The sequence below is a fragment of the Gallus gallus genome, chromosome 11, assembly GCF_016699485.2.
Source record: "Gallus gallus isolate bGalGal1 chromosome 11, bGalGal1.mat.broiler.GRCg7b, whole genome shotgun sequence".
Classification (NCBI taxonomy): Eukaryota; Metazoa; Chordata; class Aves; order Galliformes; family Phasianidae; genus Gallus; species Gallus gallus.
Window position 1 is genome coordinate 9,892,124 of NC_052542.1, and position 24,795 is coordinate 9,916,918.

Here is a 24,795-nt window from a genome sequence, read left to right on the forward strand (position 1 = left end):
ATTCAGGTCTAGTGAGATTCTTGCCCTGTGCGCTGCACTGAGGAGGGACAGTGTTTGGGTCCCTGTTGTATGTACACAGAGCCAGAATGTTGTCTACAAGTGGCACATTTGGGCTCAGTATAATTCTAGAATATGTTTTTCTCTTTGGGATATTTCTGAACTGCAGTCAGCGTGCTCCCCACTAGAAAGTGACATGTAGGAGCCACCCTCTGTTGTTGAAAAGTTGATAGAATGTCTGTACAATATTATGGTCACCAAAATATGTCTAAACCTAATTGGTTGCATGTGGGATTGATTGCTTTAATATAAAGAACTGAATGCACTGAAGACCTGCCAGAGGTTGCAGAAAAAAAGAAAGTCAGATATAAGGCCAAATGTAGCTTTAGCAACTGCTGTTGTATCACTTCAGTGGAAGGGCTCCCCCAGTGCAGAGCTGTAGCTGGGATCTGTCAGTGGGAGCATGGAGATGGACCTTGGCAGGGCCTGCGCTCACAGCCATGTCCATCCTCCGATGGCAACATGGTGGTCTGGGCAGCTGCATGGTTTCGTTTGCAGACAGAGCCAACAATTCAGTGCAAGAGCTCAAACTGTTTCAGTTCTCTGGGAACTAAAAATTTCTCTTGAGAATTTTATGCATTCCGTGTCTTAAGCCATTGTCAGAAACTCTACAAAAGCATCCAGAAAGAGGCACCGACCTTCCTGGTAATGCTGCAGCCCTTCAACTTGAACAAGTACTAACCACTGCAGTTTGTACCATCACTTTGTGCCCCTATACCACAGCTCCACTTTAAGGCAGGAATTCACCGTATTACCAAAAGGAACCATTGCAGCACTTGTTCCAAACCCAGCCCCCTGGTGCTGAGCCCCCACAGCCTTGCACAGGCTCTAGCTTACTCCTAGAGCCTGCTAAGCTGTAGTTGCATGACACCGCCCCACTGTCCTGCTCCATCAGGTGCAGCCCTGTCTAGGGTGCAAACTCAGAGGCTTTCTCTTAGAATATTTCATTAATGTGAGACATATTTCTAGGGCAAATAAATGCCATGAACATCTTTTTCTATCAGCTAGTTGCGTCATCTGTGTTGATTAGTTGTCATCTCAAAGCATGAAAAACAGCTCTGATGATCAGTGTTTAAAAGCAGTGAGTGTTGGTGAGGCTGGAGCAAGGACAGCTTCAGTGCAGAACTGCCATGGAGAGAGAGAAAAGCTTCACCCCAGGCTGAGGGCAGAGCCAGGAGAAGCTGCCCAGTTGCATTACCTGGCCAAGGGTTGATACAACACCAAGAAGCACTTCTGAGGCTCAACCTATGCCCTGCAAGATGCAAGACGGAGCTCATTAAACAACACAGTATGTTGCCATTGGGCATACAGAAGGCAAAGAATCAACTTCCACACTTGGACTTGGTCTCCATTTAGATTTTTGCAGAGAAAGCTATGCTGGTCCATAGCTATTAAAGGTAAAGAAAGGCAGTGCAGCTCTAAGCAATGTAGTTATGCTGGCAAGGAGCCATGTGTAAACAGTCAAATCTTCTTTCTGTTGTGCACCCACCGGCAGAGCAGTGACTGTTGTTCAGGAGCACCCTCCAGTTTGGTACCTTCAGACTCACCGAGGTGTCCCCAGCTGGGGCAAGCAGGGAAGAGGGACTGCACTGGGAAGCCGGAGCGACACAGGGCACTGTGAGGAGCCTGCCTATGTTCCTGCTCCTGCCTTGCCAGCAGGCACCATAAAGGCTGCCAGAAAGCAAATGTAAGGAACAAAAGCAGAACTTTGCAAAACATCATGTTTGATCTGCAGCTGATTCCCAATGGCTTTCAATGGCACCTGTGTGAAGGGCTCTGGCCCTGGATGATGTAGGGCGCATCTTCCCTCATGGGATCCAGATGAATGAGCTTCTCTTATTACATGTACAAGGAACTCTTGAGATATGCCTAAACACAAGCCCTGTAATTATGGTGCATGTGTTAGCAAATTAGACCAAACTGAGCCAAAGGCCTTACCAAGGTATTGGGTGACGCTGTGCTACATGCTTGCTGGCAGAAGCTGCCCCGTTGGAGAGGACATGAGGGCAGCTGTCTGTCCATGCAGCTTTCACCCCTGCCCAGAGCCCAAAGAGATAATGTGCTGATGGACTGGGGACCCTTGGCCACGCCGCTAGCTGAATTCATGAACACATTTAAAGCCTTTTATTTCCTCAGACATACAGTGTGTTCAGACACCTGTACAAAGGCTTTGTCCCTTGGCACTCACTAGCCTGCAGCAGCTCACTGAGGGCTGCTGGGCTCCTGGCAGACACAGGGCCTGGTGCTGAGCACTCCAAAAATTCCTCTTCAGATCCAGTTCTGTTTGTTTTGTTGTCTTTGCAGAGCGAGCCACCTAAAAGCCACCTTCTGAAGGGCTCTGTATTAAAACCCACCAAACACTGCATGGCTGAGCGGTGACTCAGAGTGGTGCTTTACTCCCATGAGGACAGCACGGCTAGAGCGGAGCTCTGACCTATGCCTGGCTTTGGCTGCGTGCTGGGCACACATTGGTGCCTCCAAAGTACTGGGAGTCCGTGACAAACAGAAGCCGTGAATTACAGTCAGACCTTTTTTTAATTAGCATTTCATTAATTAGTACTAATTTAGCAAACGAGTGCCCTGATAAGCTTGATTAGAGCAGGAACACAGGGGAAGATACGGGATGTCAAGGGTCTGACCAGGGCGAAGCCTCAGCCCTGCAGGAACACACAGGGCTCCAGCAGGCACAGCTCCCCTTAACCACATCACCTCCCTGCGCCCACCAGCTTTCACCCAGTCAGTGTCCCCACTTTCATCACAGACCCTTATTGCAACCGAGCTCTGCCTCGCTGACGCTGTATGTGTCTGTGCTGCAAAGTCCAGTTGAACAACAACATTTCCAGCTGCAGCAGCAGTGCTAAGGAAGCAGCAATCATGCATCTATTGTCCAATTGCTGCTTTTTTTTTTCAGCGGGGATGACTCCTTGACATTAGGCCTATGGAGTCTGCCCGTTAATAGTAGTTTAAAGTGGTCAAGAGGTTACGGCAGTAAGGAATGTTAGTAAAAATGTCTCTGTGGAGTTTAAACAACCAGTATTTTAGGCAGGGCTTGGTGGGTTACTGTCCCTGCACAAACAACTAGAATGTGAGAGTCTGGGCTGGGAAATACTTAAACTGTTTGGAAAAACTTGTTTTGTGCAGCTTGAGAGTGTCCCTGGAGGCTGTGGCCCGATGCCATGACTCCTGGTAAAGGCTGGGCTGCTGTAACAATGAAGCTTTTATGGGGAAGCTGGAGTACAATCAGAAACTTTTCGGTCCCGGGGGATTATGGGGAGGGGAGTTCCTGGGTTCAAGATGTCTGGCACATTATGCACATTTCCACCAGGATTTGGGGGTGTTCTATGGCATGCAAGGTATGCAAATTGCTAAATGTGTTTTCAATTTTGCTGTGTTGTGCTGTCTTTGTTGGGTGATCATTTTTTCACCAGTGTAGCCTGAAGACAGGATGGGTTCATAGCACGAGTGGAAAAGCATTGCTGTCTCACAAGCAGTACTGACCTATGAAGAGCTCATTATATTTTCATCCTCCAGCAGGCTCCTAGCTGGGCGGCTCCAGATTATTCACTGGATAATCTTCCTCCAGTAAGAAGTGTCTTGAACTGAAAGGCATCTTTGATCGACCACTCCTTACCGAAGTGATCAAAACTTTGTGCGTAGAAACTGTTTTGTTCCTCATTGCTATTGCTTAACCTCGGTCATTTGCATGCTCTGTATGGCAAATGTCAGCAAGAGGTCTATGGACTTGCCAGACTGAAGTATCCACTCAGACAGCATTACAGTGTCACTTCAGACCTTCTTCGAAGGCATCACACCGCGGCTAATTAATTTGAGGGCTTTGTTACAGGAGGGAAGGCATTTCCTTATGGAGAGAGGCTTCCTTTACCAGTGGTGTTTGCTGGAAGGAGCAGGGCAGGATGGGCCCAGCAGCAAAGGAGGAGATAAGGGGCTGTTCCTGAGGGCGGAAGTTAGCACTGCCACCGTGCATCCATGCGGGTATCTGGTCTGAGAGGTCTAACCCTGATCCCATGCCCATGGAAATCAATGACAGGATTTCTGCAGACTGTTGAAGGGGCCATCGAGAGGCTGAGGAGCAGCTAACAGCCCAGCCTGGCACAAACAGTTTGTACTGCAGTACCCACATGTGCCACACACTGGGCTGGACAGATCCTGAGCTCTGTGTGGGTGAGGGAAATGGGCCTCAGACAATCAGGGCCTGGGGGTCGAGAGCCTGGTGGTCAATCTATTTTTCTTAGATGACAAAGATGTAGTTACCAAACTGAGACTGCCCGGAGGTGCTCAGGCTTGGTGGGTTTTATTGCTGGAGCCTCAAGGAAGCAGCCCAGTGATGAGGGGTCTCCCTGCTTTGTCCCCCATTTTGTGCATCTTCTCCCTTTGCTTGCTGAGGTTTCACCTCAGGCCTGCCTCCACTTTGGGAACACTGAATAGCTCTTAATGACAGCAGCACAAACAAAACCATATAAAGACAGGATTTGTGATTTACGTGGGGTTAATTACCACAACAAGTATGTTTATTCACTTCTCTAATAAATCCTGAAGACAGGAACAAGTACTAGCTTGACCAGATTCATCCTGTGCATATGTTTTTTCTGTCACCATTTTTACAAATCTATATGTGCAGGATAGATAAAAAAGAGACAAAGTATCTCCCATCATGTAGGCACTAACCCATAGCCCATGTGTGCTCTTCAGCCTGCCGATGGCGTCATCATTTACTTCAGATCTTCTTGAGGAAAATAGGCTCTTTGGTGACTTTTGCAAGTCCTTTTTTTTTTTTTTTTTCTTTTTCTTTTTTTAAGGAAATAAATGGATCGTAAATGAGCATTAACTACATCAGTGTGATCTATTGCTCTGACACCTATTTGCCACAGGAGGAAGGTGAGGTCTCCATTTGTCTCTGCTAAAGGAATGAGGTATTTCTAACACGAGGTTAGAAGGCTGCAGTGACAGGAGCTGGGCATGCCCAGGCCCTGCTGTGTGAAGCTGTGCTTCAGTGAGGGCACTCTGTAGCCCATCACTCGCTCACTAACAGAATGACTTGGTTCCATCAGTCTGATTTACAGGAGAGGGAACTGATGTAGAGAAGTGAGCAGTGCCATTGGGAGCGTGTGTTTTTAAGTGACAGATCTCCGAGTGACTTCATGCAGACCAGTGTTACTCAACAACGTCCTGTTTGACTGTGTTCTGATATATGTCGGTTGCAAGAAGGTTTTCTTGACCTGCTGATTCTGCTTCAGCCATCTTCCATGTTTCCAGTGTCCGTGTCCGTGTTGGGCTGACTGCAGTCCCTGATTTGCTAGAGAAGTCGTTGCCATGGCTCAGCACCGTGCCAGACGGGGCCCCCGCCGCCCTGAGGAATTTGTGTCAGATAGAACATTTCGTACGATGCAGAAGGTTCTGTCACCTTGATTCGAAGGAAGTTGTTTGTGTTAATGCTTAAAGGTAACGTGAGACGAGGCGAGCTCTTTACTTTGGAACACGCGCTGTGCCATTGATGTGCGCAGTACAGTAAATATAACAAAGAGCGCACTGTGGTATTTACACCCACCGCAAACACATTTGCAAAATAGGATTATTTGCAATCCAATAAAATGGTACTGCTTTTAAGGCAGAAACCCTGTGTGTTCAGTGAAGTGTGCTCCTCAGCTTTTCTTACCGTTTATCGACCCGACACATTCCTCCCCATTTTTTTAATGCCTTCCATTAATAGTTAAGAAAAACCTAGGGAAAACAAACACTCTTTTCCTGATTGTTTATTCACCAGTCTCTTAGGAACCATAATTACGTCTCCCAGGAATTGTGTGTTTTATCATACTGTATATCTTAAAGAGCCACTTTAGGTAAAATAACAAGGAGTGCCTTATGAAGGAAAATTGGATTCATTTTAAGACTTTTTTAACCCTCCAAAGAATGGCTCTTTGTTTACTTCTTTAGTGCATGTGGCAACTTGCCCAAGTAAATACTATGCTGCATAAATACCAGAGATTGGTATTTATGATATTACATAAACATACTCTGAATAATGACTCATTGTTGCGATGAAGACGAATGCAAGCAATATACATCGCAGTCAGTGCGTTATTTCTTGTCACTTTATTAAGTGGCATTGAGCGTTGCAGGACAAAATGACAGCAACTGGAGAGGAGAAGTCTGATTGCGTTATTTAGCAGATCTGAGTTTACAAAACAGAAGAGAAAACAGCCAAAACAGGAAGGTTATGAGGATAACATAGCAGATTAATTATCAATATGCAGGGTAAGTAGTTAGGTGTATGGTGGGGCTGACTGGAAAAGGGTTTATTGCTCTTTGAATTGAAAACTCATGCAGTGCATTTATTCCACTGTCCCAGCAGGGAGCTGAGCCTTCGGGTTCATCATCCTACCTGTGGTGATGCTCACGTCCACTTGCAGCAACAGTATTTCCCTCACAGAGCTGCACTTTTGGTGGCTTTGTTTCTCAGAGCCTCAGTCTGTCCAGATGGAGTTTTGTTACACCTTTACCTGCACTCTGAAAAAATTGTGTGAGGGTTTGTGTGAAGGGAAAATGTGGCACACTTTGCAGTGCTGCCAAATGATGGAGCTCAGATCTGAGAAATCAAAATCCCGAAGGGAAGGTGCCTATGCCAAAACCTCTATTTAAAGCCAGCAGGGTATGACCAAGTTAGTTATCTGTAAAGCCCATGCTTATAGCCTGTCTTGTCCTAACAGCAAAAACAACGGACACTCAAATTCTCAAAGGGCCACTGAACCATCCCTTTAAAAATGACAATGAAAATTATCACCCATAATAATGGACTAGCCTGAAAAAATGTGATTTTTTGGAAATTCTATTCTTCCCCCGAAGCAGCTCCTCAGGAACAGCAGAGAAAGCCTGCAGAGTGGGAGGGTGACCCTCATAATACGTGGAGGAGTGGGATGCTCAGCTGTGGGAGGACTCTGCTCCAGGACTGCAGGCCTGCACACTGTGATTGAGGTGAGGCTTCTGGTGTTTGATGGGGTTTATAGCCAGCAGAAGAAATTTTCTTCCTAGGTGTGAATAAAAGAGTACCCATATTTTCCTACCTAAGAAGGACCTTTTGACTTCTTTAGTCAAAACCCACTCTGTGTAAGGAGAGCTGTGTTTTGATGTACTCTGGGTGCCATGTGCTGTTCCATCCCGTGTGCAAGGTCATACTGAACAAATGTTGACTTTTTCTCCCTTGTGCTTCACATACTTTGTACAGGTTAGAAGGGAACACAGGGGACAGGAGAACAGAAGGCTGCTCTTCTGCAAAGACCAATGATGTCTCCTGGTCCAGGACACAGATGCATGGCATTAGTTTGGTGAGGCTCTACTAGCAAGCTCAGGAATGACAGTGCTGCTCTCTGCGCCATCCTGGATGACACAAAATTTGTGCCTAAATCCCTGGTAGGCAACACCTCAAAAGACTGCATGCCCAAGTAGAAAGGAGGGACATCCCTCCCACATATGTCCCTATTTTCCCAGGAAAAAACAGAGCAGTCAGTATATTAGCAAAGTTGAGAGGACTGTGGTCAAACATCAAATTCAGTCACAATTCTATTTCTTCTTCATATTATTATTAAATCACACTGCCCAAAGCCTCCACATCTGTAGTGCTTGGTGCTCTTCAAACACAGGATATCATGCTAAGGCATCACTCCTTTATTTGGATTTTGAAGCCATGCCTCACCACCGTTTGTGTCAAAACAGTTACCTGTGCCAGGCACCCTTAACCTGTATTCTTACCTCGTGTTGTCTGGGGTCTGCTGCTCTGTCTTTCTGGGAGCCTGCGATATAAGATGACAAGCTCTGGACAGCACTGAGGCCAGATAACACGCAAGCCCCATCCCAGCCCCACAGAAGTCAGTGGGAAAGCTAGATGGACAGCTGTGGTTTTGACTCAGGCCCAGAGATACTGGAAAATAACAAAGGGGACAGAAGGAAAGAGCTTGGTCAGCTTTCAGGGTTATTCCTCATTTCTTTTAAAAGGAATAAATACATGTTTTTTGTTATGGCTTTCTCAGAATAAGCTTGTGCTCTCAGCCAGCCATGTCTCAGCAATGCGCTTGCATGATGAAGGCAAAGCAATTCTGAGCTTACAGGCTTAACATCCTTTTTCGGTACAGTTCATTGCAAAGAAACCTGAGTAATGCATCTTCCCTCTGAAATGCTTGTCTGCGCTGCATAGAGAGCATTCACACACTTTGCATAAGCCTGAGGATCACACTGACAAAGAACGATAGCTCCGCTTAAGTAGTTAATATGGTTATTTATTCATTTAAGTGTATGTGAATCAAGACATTTTTTCTGTGATCTAAAGTGACTGCCAAACCTGTGATTAGTTTTTAGCTTTTACTGTGTTGTTTCATTCTTTTGTTGCATAGGATGGATGCAGACTTAATTTCACTGGCAAACGCTTTGAAAAGTGCAGCCCTCTGTAACACCTCCCGAAGAAGAAAAGACAGAGACAGACTGCATGTCATTCCTTCACTCCTGTGTGCCCATATCAGCACTCACTGCGCCTACAGAGAAGCACAAGAATCACACGGTTCCAGGCAAAATGCATGTATGTGAGCACTTCTTCTTCTGTGCAGAACAAAGTACGTCTGCCCTGCAGCTATCCTGAGGAGTAAGAATGGCTCACAGTAAGGGTCCTATACTCCACAGTTAGTATTTGTAAAATGTTGTCAGATTCTCAAGTTAAAGCGATGAATGGACCACATCCACAAGTGCATTATGTTGAGTTGCACATAGCTATAGATGTATGTAGACAGAAAAAAAAAAAAGCAGATTGACCTCACTGAACTTTGTACAGTTCTGGTCAATGTTAAGCTTTGTTAAACTTCAAAATCACATTTTAATTCTCCAGGTCAGTGACCCAGCAGCGATGCACACTGCGCCGGCACCAGAGGATCACCAGAGGAGCTGTGAACTACCCCAGACAGAAAGCAGTGGTGCAAAGGTACTGTTGGTAAGGGAGATGGCACTCAGGCTGGGAAGCATGCATGTATGAAACTCAGCCCAAATATGCTCCTTTACCTGAACACATGGGAACTACGTCCTTCCTGCCCTCTGCTTCAGGAGTTGGAGAGCAGGAGCGTTCTCTGTCCTGCCATCCTCTGCCTGGGAGCAAAGCAGGGCAGGGGAGGCACCGGTCAGCATTCAGGTTTTGTACTGGCTTCATGCCATTGCCACTTTGTCACTGCAGTTGTCCTGTTCAGCTGGGACAGGAGCCACTGAACCACAAACATGCCCATGCTGAGCTCTACCCTGGTGGTCTTCATCCCAATGTGGGGTCCACCTCGTTCCCCACAGGCTGCTGGGTTCAGTTAGCATCTCTGTGGTCTCTTTTTCTCTCTGTCACATCCTTTTCTTTCAGCCAAGTGCCTACTTGCATGTAGGGCTCAAGGGGTCTTCGAATATGGGTGAAAGCAAAACGCACAAGAGAAGTTCCATGAGGAAGGACAGGCTGGTGACCATGTTGTCTGTTGTATGTAAATAGCTTTCCTTGGCATTGCTTCTAACTGCTGGGTTATGGTAGGGTTGTGCTCTTGAATTTCTGAATAGAAATAAGGTGAAAAATACTACTTTTTCACCTGATGCTGTGCGCCTGATGCAGATGTCTGTGAAATGACCTGTGTGTTTTAGCATAAGACCAGATAAAGGGATATGGTTTTATACCTTCATGCTCCACAGAAGTTTCTGTTGCTCTGCACCACACAGGGCTTGGCCAGTCCCTGTGTTGCAGCTCACCTGTCCAACTTCAACCCTTGATTAGCAACTTTGTAGAGACGATCTGAAGAAAAGCTCAGTGGAAAAGGTGCTCATTATCTCCATAAGAGATTTTGTCACAGCTGGATAACAAAGTACAAAACTGGCCAGGATTCCCCATCGTAATCTACAGGTGTTAGTGATGAAAGTACCAGCCCCTCCGCTTTCAGCTGCACGCAGTAGTTAGGTGCTGTGTCACGCAGTACCGCATTGTATCAGTGGATCTAGAGATAGCGTACTCAGGTGTTTGTGTGTTACCCAGAGTGTTTCTGTAATATAAGTTTGTCTTAGGAAAAAAGAAAAAGATGCCAGTGGCCTTGTCAGATATCTCTGAGCGAGAGCCAGAGTCGTGTAAGGGACTAGAAGTGTGATAGCCATTCTCCTACAGCCACAAGCATCCAGCTGGTATTATTTATGCACCATTGACAGTGGGACATGCTCAGACTTGAAGGACTGGTGCTGACCTTCCCTTGCTAATCATTTATACACTCCTTGTTTCGAGCGCTCCACCTTAAGGTTTCTCATGACTCACGTTCTCTCTGGAGTGAACAAATAAATCCTGAAGGACTCTGCATGCTTCCAAGTGTGTAACCTGTCCCCTCGTACTGGTCCTGTTTTCAGCAACAGAAGCTCTCCAAGTAGCACTGCTATTTATTAAGGTGTGACCTCGGAGCCATAGGACCTTGAGAGCTGAGAGGATGGTGGCTTCAGCTTGGCTTAGGCTTATCCTAAACTGTCAGTCCAATGCTTTTGTGGGTGCCATGAGGGAGGAATAAAACTCCTCTGCAGTCTTTGGAAGCAGGAAAATTGGGCTAGAATCATAGAATGGCTGGAGTTGGAAGCATGCAGAGTTCTCTCTCCAAAATGGGGAGCAGTAATTCATGTCATTTTCCTGAACTTCTGTAAGGCTTTAGGCATGGCCCACATCATGTCCTTGTCTCTGCACTGGAGACGTGGTTTTGAATGGACTGTTTTGTGGAAAAGAAATGGACTGGATGTCTGCATACAGGGAGTTGCAGTCAATGGCTCAGTGTTCAGGAGGAGATCTGTGATGAGTGATGTGCCTCAGGAGACACACAGCTGTTAGAGCAGGCCCAAAGGAGAGACACAGAAATGACTGGAGGGCTGGAGCATTTTGCTTTCAGATATCCTTTAGTTGAAGGGAATGGTAAATTGAGGCCTATTTCTGGATTGTTCAGAACAAAAGACTTGATCGTGGACACTCAAATGCTGAGGGTGCTGCTGATAATCCTTGTTGTTCTCTCTGTATTGATGGGTCCATCTGGGAGGCAGGGTTGACATTCCCCCTTACCTTCCACTGCTTCTGGAAGTGGTACATAAGCAGCAAATGGTTGCAAATGCTTTGAATATACAAATAGAGTAGAAAGGTGAGTATCATAAATAGTATGACTGTATTACAACGTATAGGAATAATGAAAAACATCAACATTGTTGTTAATTAGACGTGCAGTTCGTGAGCAGAGTGTTGAGCTTTGAGGAACAGGTAGGCCGGAGAGGAGAGGGCAATAAGAGGGTACAAGAAAATACCGCCTTGTCTTTGTCCCTTCCTTGTGTACCTCTTCCCTAAGAGGAGCTGCAGGGCAGTAGAGTGGGTGAGAAGGACATCCCAGCTGGAAGGTCTGCTGAGAGCTTTGGAGAGCTCGTCTGTGGGGTCAGGGTTGGCTTGGCCACAGGGTCAGAGGTGGAGGGGAGGAAGGAACATGTTTTGGCTTATGTTCCAGACTGTGGGGCTGGATTAGGTGCACGCACCTGGGATAGGCTAATGAGAATGGGGACACGTCAGAATGTCATTGTGAAGGAGAGAGGCTTGATCTGCTGTGTTGTGAGCGCTGCTGCCCTCATGGTGCCTGGGCACATCTGACAGGACAGAGCTTACCACAGCACTCACAGGGGAGCGATGTTAGGCACTATGGGTTGGTCCAGCATGAGTAACTCAAACTGCAGGGGTGTGATGCAGAGAAGGATGTGGTTCTTTTAATTCCTTCCCCTTGTCCCATTGTTTCCTTCCCAGGCGCACACAAAATCTTCCTCTGCCTCTCCCTCCCAGCCCAGCTTTTCTCCTCTCTTTGGTTGTCCTTTTGTCCTTCCCTCCTGTAGAGCCAAGCTCAACAGCGTAACCCACACCCAACAGAAAGGGACTTCTTTTGGCAATTTCTCCATATCTGGGACCCATATGTCAAGCAAAACAATTGCAAATGGGCTTAGTTGGCATTCCTTTGGCACGGAATGGCAGAAAGCACGGGCAGGAGTGGGTTCTTCAGAAAAGCTTGGATTTCACAGCTGTGCCCATGAGCGGCACTGGGGGACACTGTATGACCTCAGAGAGCCTGGTCCCACCACAGAGCTGCAGTGGGAGCCCAGGTCCTGACTCCTTCACTGCAGGCGGGAGGTTGGGAAGGTCAGGCTGTGTGCAAGCAGGTGCCTCCTGTGCCCAGGACATGGAGGACATGACCTGCCCTGCCATTAGCTGTTAGAGTCACGCTCTAGAGGCTGGCTTCAGAGGATGCGTTATGTCTTTGTGAAGCACCACACACAGGGTCAGGGCTAGATTGCCTCATCACCAAAACACAAATTCATGTATTTGTCCTGAAGCGAGGCTGGTGCAACAGGACAAAATGGAATAACGTAACAGCTGGGAGCCAGGGTGTGCTGCAACGTCAGAGGAGAAATACCCCGGGAGCCCTACAGGAAAGCAATGGTGAACTCTACTCTCAGATTAATCAGGCTTTTATTTCTGCCACAGTCACGATGTCAAAGCTTTTCTCTGCATGCTGAAGATGCCATGTCTGGCACTGAGAGCTGCAGTGTGGTGGAGATACATCTTTTAATGGAAGTTCCCAGGCTGCGTGCCAGGACACTGCAAACAGACACATTTATGGTCTTTCAGGTACAAACATGACTGATTTGTGATCAAGAGGAGGATGTGGTTCTTTCCACTCCTTCGCCTTGTCCCCTTCTATGCCATCCAAAGCACACACGTCTCCACGATGCAACCTTCCCAGGGCTGGTAAACAATATTCCTATTGTAAATTACTTCAGGATCTTCACAAAAAAATTAGTACAATCCCCACAAGCACAGATTGTTAAAATACTCTGTAAATTACTTGTCTGGCTTCACTGGGGTAACTCAACAAGTCCAGCAGCTGTAGGGCTTATCTCACATCTCGGTTGCTGAACCTGTGCTCTTTTGTCACTGACTCCAATGTGTAACTTTGTTAACATCGAATAGTTTGCAAATTGGGAAAAACTCCTCTAGGAATTTGAAATTTGTATTTCCTTAGTGATCCTGGACCCAAGTGGACAGTGAGAAGGGACCTGATGCTCAGTGCGTGCAGTGTGCTGAAGAAGTGCATCTCTGCAGACAGCTGCAGGCAGCCCTGAGCTTGCTGTGCTCGCGCTGTGCAATGTTCAGGCCGGTGCCGGCCCCACGGCCGCGTTCTGCTATCAGGGCAGGAACTGTAGAGCGACGTTTTTCAGACACCTCCTTGGGTTTGACAGTGAGGAACGTGGCTGCTCTGCAGTCTTGTGGTGCGTGTGACAGTACGACTGTGCTCGCATGTACAAAGCCAGCTGCCATCTCTGTTGCAGTGTTAAGAAAATATAAGTTAAAGGTGCATTATGTCCAGCAACAGCCCCAAGGTGTGCTGGATGCAGTGATCTATGACAAAGCAGCAGTTTATGGCCTCACACTACTGTTTTCTGTCAACCCGCTCACAGAGAAGTATTTGTGGCGTTGTTGGTCCCATGCTTCATGGCATTATTTCTCCAGGACCGTGAGCAGGGGACTGCTTGTCATCTCAAGTTGGGTACTGCCTGATGTTTCTCTTCTAACAGTAATATAAAGCCTCTGTGCATCAATGAGAGGGGCTGAGAGATGCAGGAACTGCTGCATATGCAGCATTATTTACGGAGACCAGTGCTGGGCTATTTCTCCACCTACTTCACCTCCTCCACTCAAGGGCGTTCAGATGCCTTGTAGACCAAACGTGCAGGGGGCAGTAATATTTTTACTAGGCCAACTGATAAACAAACATATTTTGGGAGCCGTTCCCAGGGCCACGCAGCAGTTCTGTGAGATGAAGTCCTGGCGCAGGACTCCTGGGCTTTACCAAAAGTCCAGAAACCACTGTTTCTCCCCTCGTGGCCAGTCCTGTCTCAGCAATATTTTGATTGCTCTCCTATAAAAACTCTTTTCTTTCCCCCCTCTGGGCTGTTAATGTTACCACATAGATATTTTCTATCAACCTACTCCAGAAAATTTAAGTTATTCTGAAAAGGGAATTAAGTAAGGAAGATTTACTGCAGTTTGAAAAAGCCAGCGCTTGCAAGACACGTCCCCCAAGGAACGCTCTGTGATCCAGGGGATCATTTCGTACCATTGCATTGGCAGCACTTCCCTGGTCAATGCCTTTCCGCGTTTCTTCCTGGGATATTAAGGTGAATTTAATCATCAGTTAAAACATCTAGCAAGATGAAACTTGTTTCCAGAAGCGGTTTGATTGGAGTCGCATCGAGTTATTTAGTTTCCACTTTTTAGTGGCATTTTTTGCAGCACTGATTATCAAGTAGTTGTTGGTTTCACCCCATTCCCAATAACTGGGGCAAAATTTGGAAGCATTTCACACCGATCTTTGCAGAGCAAGAGCAGGATGGTTTGTTCAATCCCCATGTGGGATTTGTTCTACATTCACTGCATTGCTGGGTGTCCTCACCTGGCTGGCTGTGCTGCTGTCTCCCTGGCTGTGTGTTGTAACCTAAAGGCGATTAAAGATGGCTGCAAGGCGGCTCCAGCTTTACCATCTAAAACTGAGCGAATGGAGGTAAGTGGTGCATAGATTTCTGATTCTCTCAACAGAAGGGCCGCTTGCCTTTATTATAGCTGGCACTTAATCACAAACCAAGACACTTCCAGTCTGGCTGTTCATCTCTGGGCTCTACAGAAAGAGCCATGGCTGTGCTGAGCAGGGCCTGTGGTGGTGCCAAGCCAAAGGAGAGCCCCCAGTCACCATCACCAATTTGTGAACATGGGTGGGACCAGGCCCTGGCAGGCCCTGCACTGCCCCGGTGTCCTGGCAAAGCCTGCAGGGAGGTGGTCCTGCAGCCCCAGCAGCATCCCTTGGAAGCAGGCATCGCCTCGCTGCCCGCCACGGCCACTGAGCGATGCCTGGCAAAGGTGACTCAGAGGCAGGGAGCCCTGCTAAGGCCCTGGCACATCCCTGCACTGAAACACTGCCTACAGCCTCCTGCCTCTGCCCAGCTCGCCCTTCCTGCCGCCTTTCCCCCGGGGTCCTAACTCCCGACTTTGTTGCTCTATAAACATAATAACAATAATTATTCTCTCATTGGACACATAGCCATCTTCTTTGTTTGCAGGCTTAGATAAATATCATTCAAATCATGGAGTCTGATTCATGAGTCAGGATGATGGCAGCCCTCCAAAACCTCCTTGCCCATGGAGAGTGTGTTTGTGTGAGAGAGATAGAGAGTTTCACTGTATGAAGCGTAAGAAACTGGAAGCCAAGTGAATTAAATACAAAGCAGATAATTATGTGTAATTCATTTACTGACTAATGATTGCACCTGGTACAGAAGTTTATGAATTCATTTCACTCTGCATTTGTTCTCAAAAAACAATCTCTCTGCACAAGATAAAAACTAGGCCTGTGTTTACGTTGGTATTATTGTAAGATTCTGTCTCTCTGGTTCATTCCCCATTTTTTCTCACGACGTTTCACTTCTCCTGAGTTCACCTGGTGTCTCCTTGGCAGCGACAGCTGCTCCGTGCAGGCAGGGGCTGGGTGTCACAGCAGAATGGAGCCTTTGCTTCTCTCCTGCAGTCTGTGTGGTGTGATTACACACAAGGCTTATCTCCCATGTGCTACAGCCAAACTTTGCCACCGAGGCTGTGCCTGCAGTGGGGATCAGCAGGTCATGGTCCCCCTCCCCCCTCTGCTGGGATGGTCAGCAACTTGCTGCTCTTGCAGTGGTGCCACCCAGCTGTCCCTGCAGCCCGACACCATCAGCTCCTTCCAGCTGCAGGTGGTGTCAGCCTTCACCTGCTGACACCTGGGTTGAAGACCCCAGGGGCCTCTGGCAAGGTGAAAAAGCTCGTGCAAATCCATGGGGGACAGCAGTGCCATTGGTGCTGATGTCACACTGAGGACAGCAGCCTGTGTGACACTGCTTGCACTGTGAGCTTGGGAGTGGAGCTCTGAGCCACGCTGGGCCCAAGGCTCTGCTGGATGTGGGCAGCAGCAGGGACACTCCTAAGGTGATGCTCTTACCACGTCGAGGAAACAAAAGACCTTTTCCAGCTGTATCCCATGGGCAGTCATCAGGCATCCAGCAAAGCCCCTCCTCCCAGTCCATCAGTGTGTCAAAGACATCTCACCTCAATCATCCATCACCCTGCAAATACATCTGCACACTCGGTTCATTGCTCAGGTCCTCAGGTCCTCCTGTGATGGCTGATGCTCAAAGCAAGAATTGCTGCTTCTTGCTGAGCATGCCCAGCACCATCACACGGCGGGGCTCTGTCCAGTAATCAATCCATTAACGGGGTGCAGGAGAGGTAAGCGCGTGGGAGAGGGCTACATCTGCAGGCACTGGCTGAGAGTAGATTTATGTGGGATGTCCTTTAAGGCCAACTTTGGGAAAGGAACCAACTGGAATAACATAAGGAAGAGGGAAGTTACTTAGCAGTTTGAATAGTTAGTAAATTGTGACATGCTCACATGAAAGAACATGCTGAGTTCACCTACATACACGCTTTCCAGCATTATTTCCACTGAGTCTTTGCTGAAGCGTAATAGTGAAGCTGAGCTCGTGGCTGCCAATGGAACAGCTGCAGCAGCAGATCTAACCACCAGTGCTGCACAAACACAGTGGGAGGCGTCTCCCTGCAGCCACCGCCAGCACTGTGCGGTGCCAGGAGAGCATCACTGCTGCCCAGCTCCTCTGCTCCCAGCACAGCACTGCCCTACAGCCTGCAGCCCTCCTGGGGAGGCGGCGAAAAGCAGTGGAGGTGCTGCTTTCTCCATCCGTGGCAGCCACGGGTAACAAAAGCATCTGCAGTTGAAGAAAAAATAACCCTCTGCTCCAGTATTGGAGTGATTTGTCATTAGAAAAGCCAAAACCAGCTCATCTTGTTCACGAGTGCTCCCACTGACTAAAGCGGCAGTCAGCATGCGCTCTGGTTTTGAACCCATGCAATCCTTTTCCGATGAAGACCTGACAAGCCAGGACAGATTGCAGGCCGGGAGATACTCACAGAGCGATAGTGCCTTACCTGTAGGTGGATCCTCATTTTAGATAGCACGAAGCAGAGCCAGGGAGCTGATTCACTGCTCTTCTCCAGATTTTCACCGGAATAACACCACTGAATCATCAGCAAAGTTGAAATAACAAATGATAAAATGGGACCATTGTGTTTAAGTTTGCAGCATGCGTATGGAAATGAGCAGCTCTTTCTTGCAGAATGCCTTTCTTGCGTGGATACTTTCTGTGTGCTGTTTCCCAAACGTATCACTAAGATGAGAATATGACACTTAGGCAGCAGTTATACATGTCAACCCCCTCCTGCCCAATTAAAATCAAAGCTAACAGCTGGTGGGAATGACCTCAGCACACCTACTCTGCTCTTTTTTCACTATTCAGAAGAAAAAGGAGGATGAGGAGGACTTCTACAGCTTCCGAAACGACTCCATCTTTATACATGGTTCGTGTATTGCTGCTCAGCAGCTAAAGCTTAGAAGCTGCTAAGTTAAGAAACACAGCCCTGGTTTCTCTTCTATTTATGAAAATACTTGCTGAACAATTGAAAAGGACTGCGTAACTGTGACTTTTTTGCAAGTAATGCTCTGGAAAAGCAACTGAAGGCAACAGGCAAGCTTGCAATTAGTAGTTCTAATTATAAAGTGTATACAGAAAACAATGTAGCATCATAAGTAAAGGCCAAGTTCAAATGATGCAATAGGAACAGTAGAACACCATGTAACAATGGCAAAGCATCCAGCAAGAGGAATACTTCTAAACGAGCCGTAGTTCTCCCGTGATAGCAACAACAACAAAAAAAGAGGAGAGAAAATAATAGCACAGCACTGTATTCAATGTAACTGCTGCAGTAATCCTTTCTCAGTGCCACCCAACGCTCATGCTTCTGTTGCAGCCCACAGCCATCCCTGGATAACACAGCTGCAGAGCAAGACCCAGTAATGAGTGATTATTGCAGACCTGGGGGGGAGGGTCTCCTATGCTGTTTGTTTAGCCAGGAACTGCTATTTCCATCACTGACAGCAGCTACCAAATACCAAAGTATGCTGCAGGGGTCTTTGCTGCATAGTCTGTGGTGTGTATATGTGTGTGTCCCCTAAACTTCACCAGTCTGACAGCACTTCATGTACTGAATGGGAACTGAGAACCTCCAGCATTAGTGTGTGCAGCAGCAGCAGCACAGGGTTACGTGCTGTGCTAAAGAACTGCTCTCAAAATTAAGGCCTGGGTGCAACCAGAGAAGGTGAAGAGACATAATACCTTAGGGAAATGGTTTTATTTATTCTGCCTGGATGCATATATGGCAATCACCCATGTAGCACGATCCACAATGCTGAAAACCATTTCATTATGTTCTATAAGTAAGAGCCTGATGTGGTTCAATTGTATCAATTATGCAATGCTTCTAAGTGGTGTAGTCAAGGGTAAATGCAGGCAAAGGGCACTCCCTTTGTACCTGCTTCTACTCTGGGCACTTCTAATATTTACCTGCTCCTCATATACCACAGACAGATGAATCTGCCCACTTCTATTTACCGCTGTATCACTGACTCCTCTTTGGTCAAGAGCTTTTCCTATGCACCGATGACACAATGAAATAGAAAATGGAAGTCAAGACACTGCTATGTGTTCGTCTGTTGTGCAAGATCTAAGTGTGGCTGCAATTTTGAGCAAAGCATCGGTTTTAAACAATGTTTAAACTGACACTATTATTATGCAATATAATTAATTATAGCTAGAAGGGCATTTGAGGTTATTTGGCACTACCTTTGTCCATTTCATAATTATACCAAGAGAATGACTAAGTTGTGCCTAGGCTAATTGTACCCATTTGGTTTTATCCCTCCTCTCTGCCATCCTAAGTCACTTGCATCCTGATCTGGGAGTTTTTTGGAGGAGTTTGGATGTGTTTGTGCCAAACACAATGGAGCCCAGGCTGGCTAGGCAGCCTCAGGTAATATTGCAATAGAAGCACTAACAATAGCAATAGTAATTACTGCTAGACAAAGTGATAAGTACAAAACAAATGTCACTTTTTTCAGTCACTGTTATGGTTGCCTACAGAAAATTTATCCTTATCTGCTCCTGCTCTGTGCATTCTAGGACGTGTTTGCGTAGCCAGAAGATAAAGCTTCGTGGCATGACGTGATGTCCTCCAGATGTACTGGGAAGCCCTTCACACACCTCCAGAGAGCAGCTGAAGAGCAGCAGCAGATGGCTGTGGCAGCATGCAACGCACCAGCCCCGCTGCCCTATGTATCATGGGGGCTCAGTGTTCAAGGGATGCACAGTGCAGCTCAGAAGCCTGGGCTGATGGGGCTGGGTGCTGCAGCGCAGACATGGCACCGTGAAACCTCTGTGCCCCAGGGCCTGCAGTTTGCTGCCGGTGTTAGGGCCGTGGTGAGGATGGCAGCTCACCCAGCCTCTGGAGCCAGGCTGGCTGCCTGACAGCCCGGCCACAAGTGCTGTGCCATATTGAAGCTCAGCAGCTGCCCCAAGCTGGCAGGCTGTGCGCCAGCCAGACGAGCTGCCCAGAGGTAGCAGTGAGTAAGGCATCACTTCTGAACGTGACTTGGCAGTGTCAGGATTAAAACCAAAGAGCCAACAAAAGCAAAAATAAAAATAATTTAAAAAATAAAAACAAAACCTAACAATGATAACAGTGATTTCTCCAGAAAAGAATCAGGTTGAGAAATGGTCTTACCTTAAGAAAAGGCTCACTGTGGCCTTCCAGAAGGGAGCTCACAAGCAGGAGGGGGACAGGGCAAAGGGGAATGGTTTTAAACTGAAAGAGAGGAGATTTAGGATAGGTGTTAGGAAGAAAATCTTTACTCAGATGGTGGTGAGGCACTGGCACAGACTGCCTGGAGAAGCTGTGTATATCCCATCACTGGAAGCCAGGTTCATTCAGTGCCAGGTTGGATGGGGCCCTGGGCAGCCAAATCTGGTGGGTGGCAGCTTTACCCATGCCCAGTGGATTGGAACTAGATGATCTTTAAGGTCTCTCCCAACCTAAGCCATCCTATGATTCTATGACTGTTCAGCTACAATGAAAGGCTATAGTCTTCAGCTGGCGGCTGGACACTGGATTGCACTCATAAAATAGAACTGCCTGCAAGGACTGAATGCCATAATTAACAGGCATTTTTTAGAAATTATTGGTTAATGTAATAGAAATACTGCCAACTGTTGTTGTTAAAACCTAAGTTTGTTCCTTTGGTGGTAATGCATAATGACTCAACACTGCTTCAATGGGAAGATACCTTTGTCTGTTACATATTGCTACCTTCATTTGTACAATGGTTTATATGGCAAATAATACAAATTCTGAAACTTAAAGACAGCTTCAGGAAGTAATCAGAGTGCCACCCGTGTCCTGAGCAATCGCAGTACTGGCAGTACAACAAGGCCTTTTTATCATATCATGGCATTAATGATCCAGTCCCACTCCCACGGCAGGCAATGTGGCCTTTATCACCAATGCTGTTTAAGCAGGACTAAGCTTAAAGGGTTCTAGAACAGGGAAAGATGCTAATCTAAGTTTCACATCCATCTGGTACATTTCTCATGCTGGTTATACACGACCACCCAGAGAACTACTGCACATTTTTAGTAACAAACTCTATGAGCCCTACCAGGGAATACAGGTTGTCCTCAGATAATGGGATCTACTCATATGATGCAGATGTCTTATCACCTAAGAACATTTTCACAATATTACAATAGCGACCGAAAGGTTATTTCTCAAACCCTGTCTGTCACCCAGTAGGTACCAGCTGAAAAGTTTCTGTTTGATTGCTAAAGAGTAGAAAGCAATGAACACACATTGGCAAATCTTAGATCAGGCATGATGTGGATGTTGCACACCTCAGACTAACGCCCACCTTCACTTCAGGGAAAGGAGAAACCAGACCTGCAGACACACTAATCGCTCCTGCTCTCACCTGGTTGGAAATGAACTGCAGAACCTTGCTGCTTTCTATTTACTGCACTGAGAGCCAGTGATTTCTGAGTACTTCCAGTCATCAACTGCATGGCTATTGCAGCATTTTATGATGTAAAATCCTCCTAATGTACGAATTAAAAAAATATATATGCAGTCTGTGCTGAGATTGACAATTCTGATACAAGAGGGGGAGGTGAAGTCCAATCTCTGCTCAGCTGGGAGGAACGCAAAGGTGATGACACACCACTTAGTTTTGGGACAGCTTGGAGGTGTGGGTGTATGACCCACCAAAGCGGGGTCACTTCACCCAAAGGAGGGCAAGCAGCAGAACTGGGCTGTCATGCACAAGACTCAAACCATCAGACTGTGCCAGAGTCAAAATGAGAGCTCCCAGAGCTGGTTTCCAGCTGCACCCACTGCTGAGCAGAGACTGCATCCCCATCAAGTGCAGGAGGTCATGTCCTTCAGCTGCTTCTAAGGGGAAGGCGCTTCAGAGCACACAGGCACAGTCAGCAACGCTGGTGGTGGACACATGCAGACGTGGCCGAGGAAAGCTAAACAGGATGCATCAGCACCAAAGGGATCTGGGCAGCCCATCCCACTGGCTTTCAGTAGCACTGAATATGACGGGCTCTTGGACAAACCTGTGGATCCCAGCCTGCCATGTGACACTGCTAAGTGACTCTTGTCAGTAGAGCGTAGCAACTTGACTTATTCCCTTCTGCAGAGCACACACTGGCCTGTGTACTGTCCAGGGGAGAAGCAGAGCCTCGCAATTGGAAGGCGGGCACCAAAAGACACACGTGGGGCTGGAAGCTGGACAGTCCCAGCACCCAGCTCAGAAATAAAACTGCTTTTACAGCAAGGATTTCAGTATATGGTCTGGCTGTTGCTGACCTTGTCTGAGAACCTCTGGCAGCAGTGTGCCCAATAGTTGACACGCTGCAGGCCTCTATCAGATGACATTGCTATTACAGTGCCTGGAGAGGTGGGGAAGTTCATATGTTAACAAACAATACTGAGTGAATTGATTCCTCCTGCCTGCATTGCCGTTGCTGTTCCACTCCCTCCACAAAACTAGGCTTTAGGATACAGTTTATTCCCTTTTCCATGTATCACTGTAACTGCAGTACTGTTGTAGACCAGCTAGAAGAAGTGGAGTTGTGAATTCACCTTCTCTTTGGAAATGTTACTCCATCCACCCACACCTCTTTCTTCTTTGCTAACTCCAGTCATCCATCCCCAGGACCTACACCCACACTGATCCCAACTCACTGATGAACATACATGGAAACGGGCCTTGCTAAATAGATTGCAGCTCCTGTTCCATAGCTGTGTTTATAGGATCATTTGGATACTAAATCTAATACATAAATGAGAACCCACTGGTTGAGTAAGGTCTCTGGATTTAGTGCTCGCTCCATGAAACAGGTTACTCAGCACAGCAGCTCCGGGTGCCCCAGGACACAGGGCTCAGCCAAGTGGAGGCCTGACCCCAAAGAGACTAACTCTGATGCTGTTTGGGAACTTCTCCCCATAGTGACAGGACACTCAGAACCTGAGTGAGGAGACACCTGAACCATTCAGGAGGACTCCAGCTTCCACCCAACAGAGGTCCCATCAGCCAAGCTGCCAGAGGTGCCCTGGAGTCCCATCCCTCTCTCCCAGGGAAAGCCCTGCAACGCTGGGGCCCTATGAGCTTGGGCTCATTTCATTTAAGTCTTCCCACTTTATAGCAACAATGTCCTGAAAAGATTGGAGGATGCAGAACAAACAGAAACTCAGCATGGCACAGCGATGCAAAAAAAGGTTCCAAAAGGTCAAGACAGGGAGAAGTGGATGAACTCTGGTATTTTAACAGCTCGGCATTGATGCCATAAATTAAAAGGAGGTGTGCTGGATGTTTTATTTTGTGTGTGTGGTAAACTGTACAGTTAGAGTCTGAATAAACCTCTTTTGTCAATTTTACTACCTTTCTGATATAAAAATAAATAAACTTAAACAAAGAAGAAGTGGAGACCTGCCAAGCCAGCCTACTTTGGTAAGAACTGCACTGACAAGGGAGCAATTGTGTCTTAAAGCTGAGGGGCTGAAACGATCAGCTTTTTTGGGCTGGCAAAGCCCTTCTGGAAGGGAGCTGCTCTGTATGCAGGAGGAGCTACAGGAGAAGGAAAAAAAAAAAAAGGACACTCATCTAAAAGGCAACAAAAGAACATCATTAAAATTTCTGCTACCAGAACTGCTTCCCTGTTTGATGGGAAGGCTGCAGGTAAATAGCTGCTGCAAAATATACCAGGGTAACAGCACCTAGGAGCATTTTAATGGTGATATAAAATTCACAAGTAGATGATATAATGTACTAAGTAACTTATTAGGCTGAATATAAAACAAAGGTATCAAGAATGATGGTTTTACTCTGCAGTGAATCTCAGCAATGAGTTCTAGGCTTACCAGTCCAATGCCAAGCATGAGAACTTCCAGTAGGCAGCAACACGTAATTACCGCTGGGTGGAGGTGAATCAACCACTTTCCGTCACGAAGCCAATGAGGGACCCTCAGACAATCTGCCAAAGGTGGGTGGGTGAATGAGTGTTACTTTCCTGCTAGGCTCCCATCAGGGCACCACACCTTGTGATATTATCTCTGTAATAACCAAACAACTTTAAATGATATTGTGTCACTGCAAATGAAGCAGGAGGGTGACCCAGCAAGTCAGATTTCATTAGTGCATGAGGGACTGCACTCCAGCATGCAGCTACACACACACACACACACACCCCTTCAGACCCTGGAAACCTCAGCCTGCAATGCAGAGCAATCTAAACTTTACCCATACTTGCCTGAGATTGTGTCTCTTCCATGAGAGATGCACATGGACTTGCACATGCACAGCAGGCTTATCACTACACCCATGTCCTATTTGCTTTTCTGTGTGTCACTGTTGAAAGTTTTCTAATGCGCTAGGTAAGAAGATTGCAAATGAAGCAGAACTTCAGCTGCTCAATCGCATTAATACGGGTACAGTAAAAGATGACAGGATTACACACAGTTCGTCTAATTAGCAAGCCATGTGCAGCATTGCCTGCCCAAGTGTTCATGCACTCAGGCTCGTTGCCTCCCACCACTGCACCTTTCCTGCCTCTTTCCTCAACTGCAATTGCCTGCTTTAGTTCCAGTCACAGGGGACGTATCTGGTCTGCCATAACTTTCCAGCTGTGAACACACCAGTGACTCCTGCCAGCCCTCCACTGTTCTGACTAGCATCTCCAAGAGCTTTCCACGCAGAAGGAGTGACTCAGAAGACTTTGGAGATGTCGCACTGGCTGGGAGCAAGTGCTGTTGTCTGCCACAAGGAGAGAGCTTCAAGCCATCCAAGGGCATGCCATATTGGTTCACAAGGGCCTGAACTACAATAGTTAGGTAAGTTTGATGACAGAAAGTAAGAAAGAAAACGATTGGAAAGTCACCAGGTCAGACTGCGGGGCCAGAGCAGGAAAAAGGCTTTGCCAAAGTCATACCTAGCAAAACTCAACCGTCTTCTGTGAATTCAACCTCCTATAGGCCATTGTGCTAATGTGTATTTTGGCAAGTGCCTGACCCTTCCTGTTGACTGAAATACTCATGCTCTCTAGAAATGACTAGGCCTGCACTCAACTCTCCAAGCAGCTAACCTTACCCCTTCTTCTTTCTTATTTCTTCCTCTTGCAAAA

At 47.0% G+C, this 24,795-nt stretch overlaps 1 long non-coding RNA gene and 1 other non-coding gene across 16 annotated transcripts in view; one reads left to right on the forward strand and one right to left on the reverse strand.

Moving 5' to 3' along the window:
• The window catches only part of LOC107054293, a 153,141-nt gene that overhangs the window by 126,543 nt on the left and 1,803 nt on the right, over window positions 1-24,795 (forward strand). The window contains exons 4-10 of one of the 14 annotated variants that reach the window (XR_006931220.1): window positions 3,592-3,706; window positions 4,875-7,047; window positions 7,298-7,482; window positions 8,460-8,641; window positions 8,945-18,077; window positions 19,003-19,093; window positions 19,243-23,116. This is a non-coding gene — a long non-coding RNA (uncharacterized LOC107054293). Of the gene's footprint in view, window positions 1-3,316; window positions 3,411-3,588; window positions 3,707-4,874; window positions 7,048-7,297; window positions 7,483-8,459; window positions 8,721-8,944; window positions 24,506-24,795 lie in introns of those variants that run through there. The other 13 variants (XR_006931216.1, XR_006931218.1, XR_006931217.1 and 10 more) reach the window with 13 other exon arrangements.
• Window positions 15,413-24,795, reverse strand: part of LOC121111686 — a 30,127-nt gene continuing 20,744 nt past the window's right edge. For both annotated transcript variants that reach the window (XR_006931210.1, XR_006931211.1), the window contains 4 exons: window positions 23,537-23,649; window positions 19,844-19,924; window positions 17,156-17,394; window positions 15,413-16,532 (listed from right to left, as the gene is read on the reverse strand). This is a non-coding gene — a transcript (translation initiation factor IF-2-like). The remainder of the gene's footprint in view (window positions 16,533-17,155; window positions 17,395-19,843; window positions 19,925-23,536; window positions 23,650-24,795) is intronic.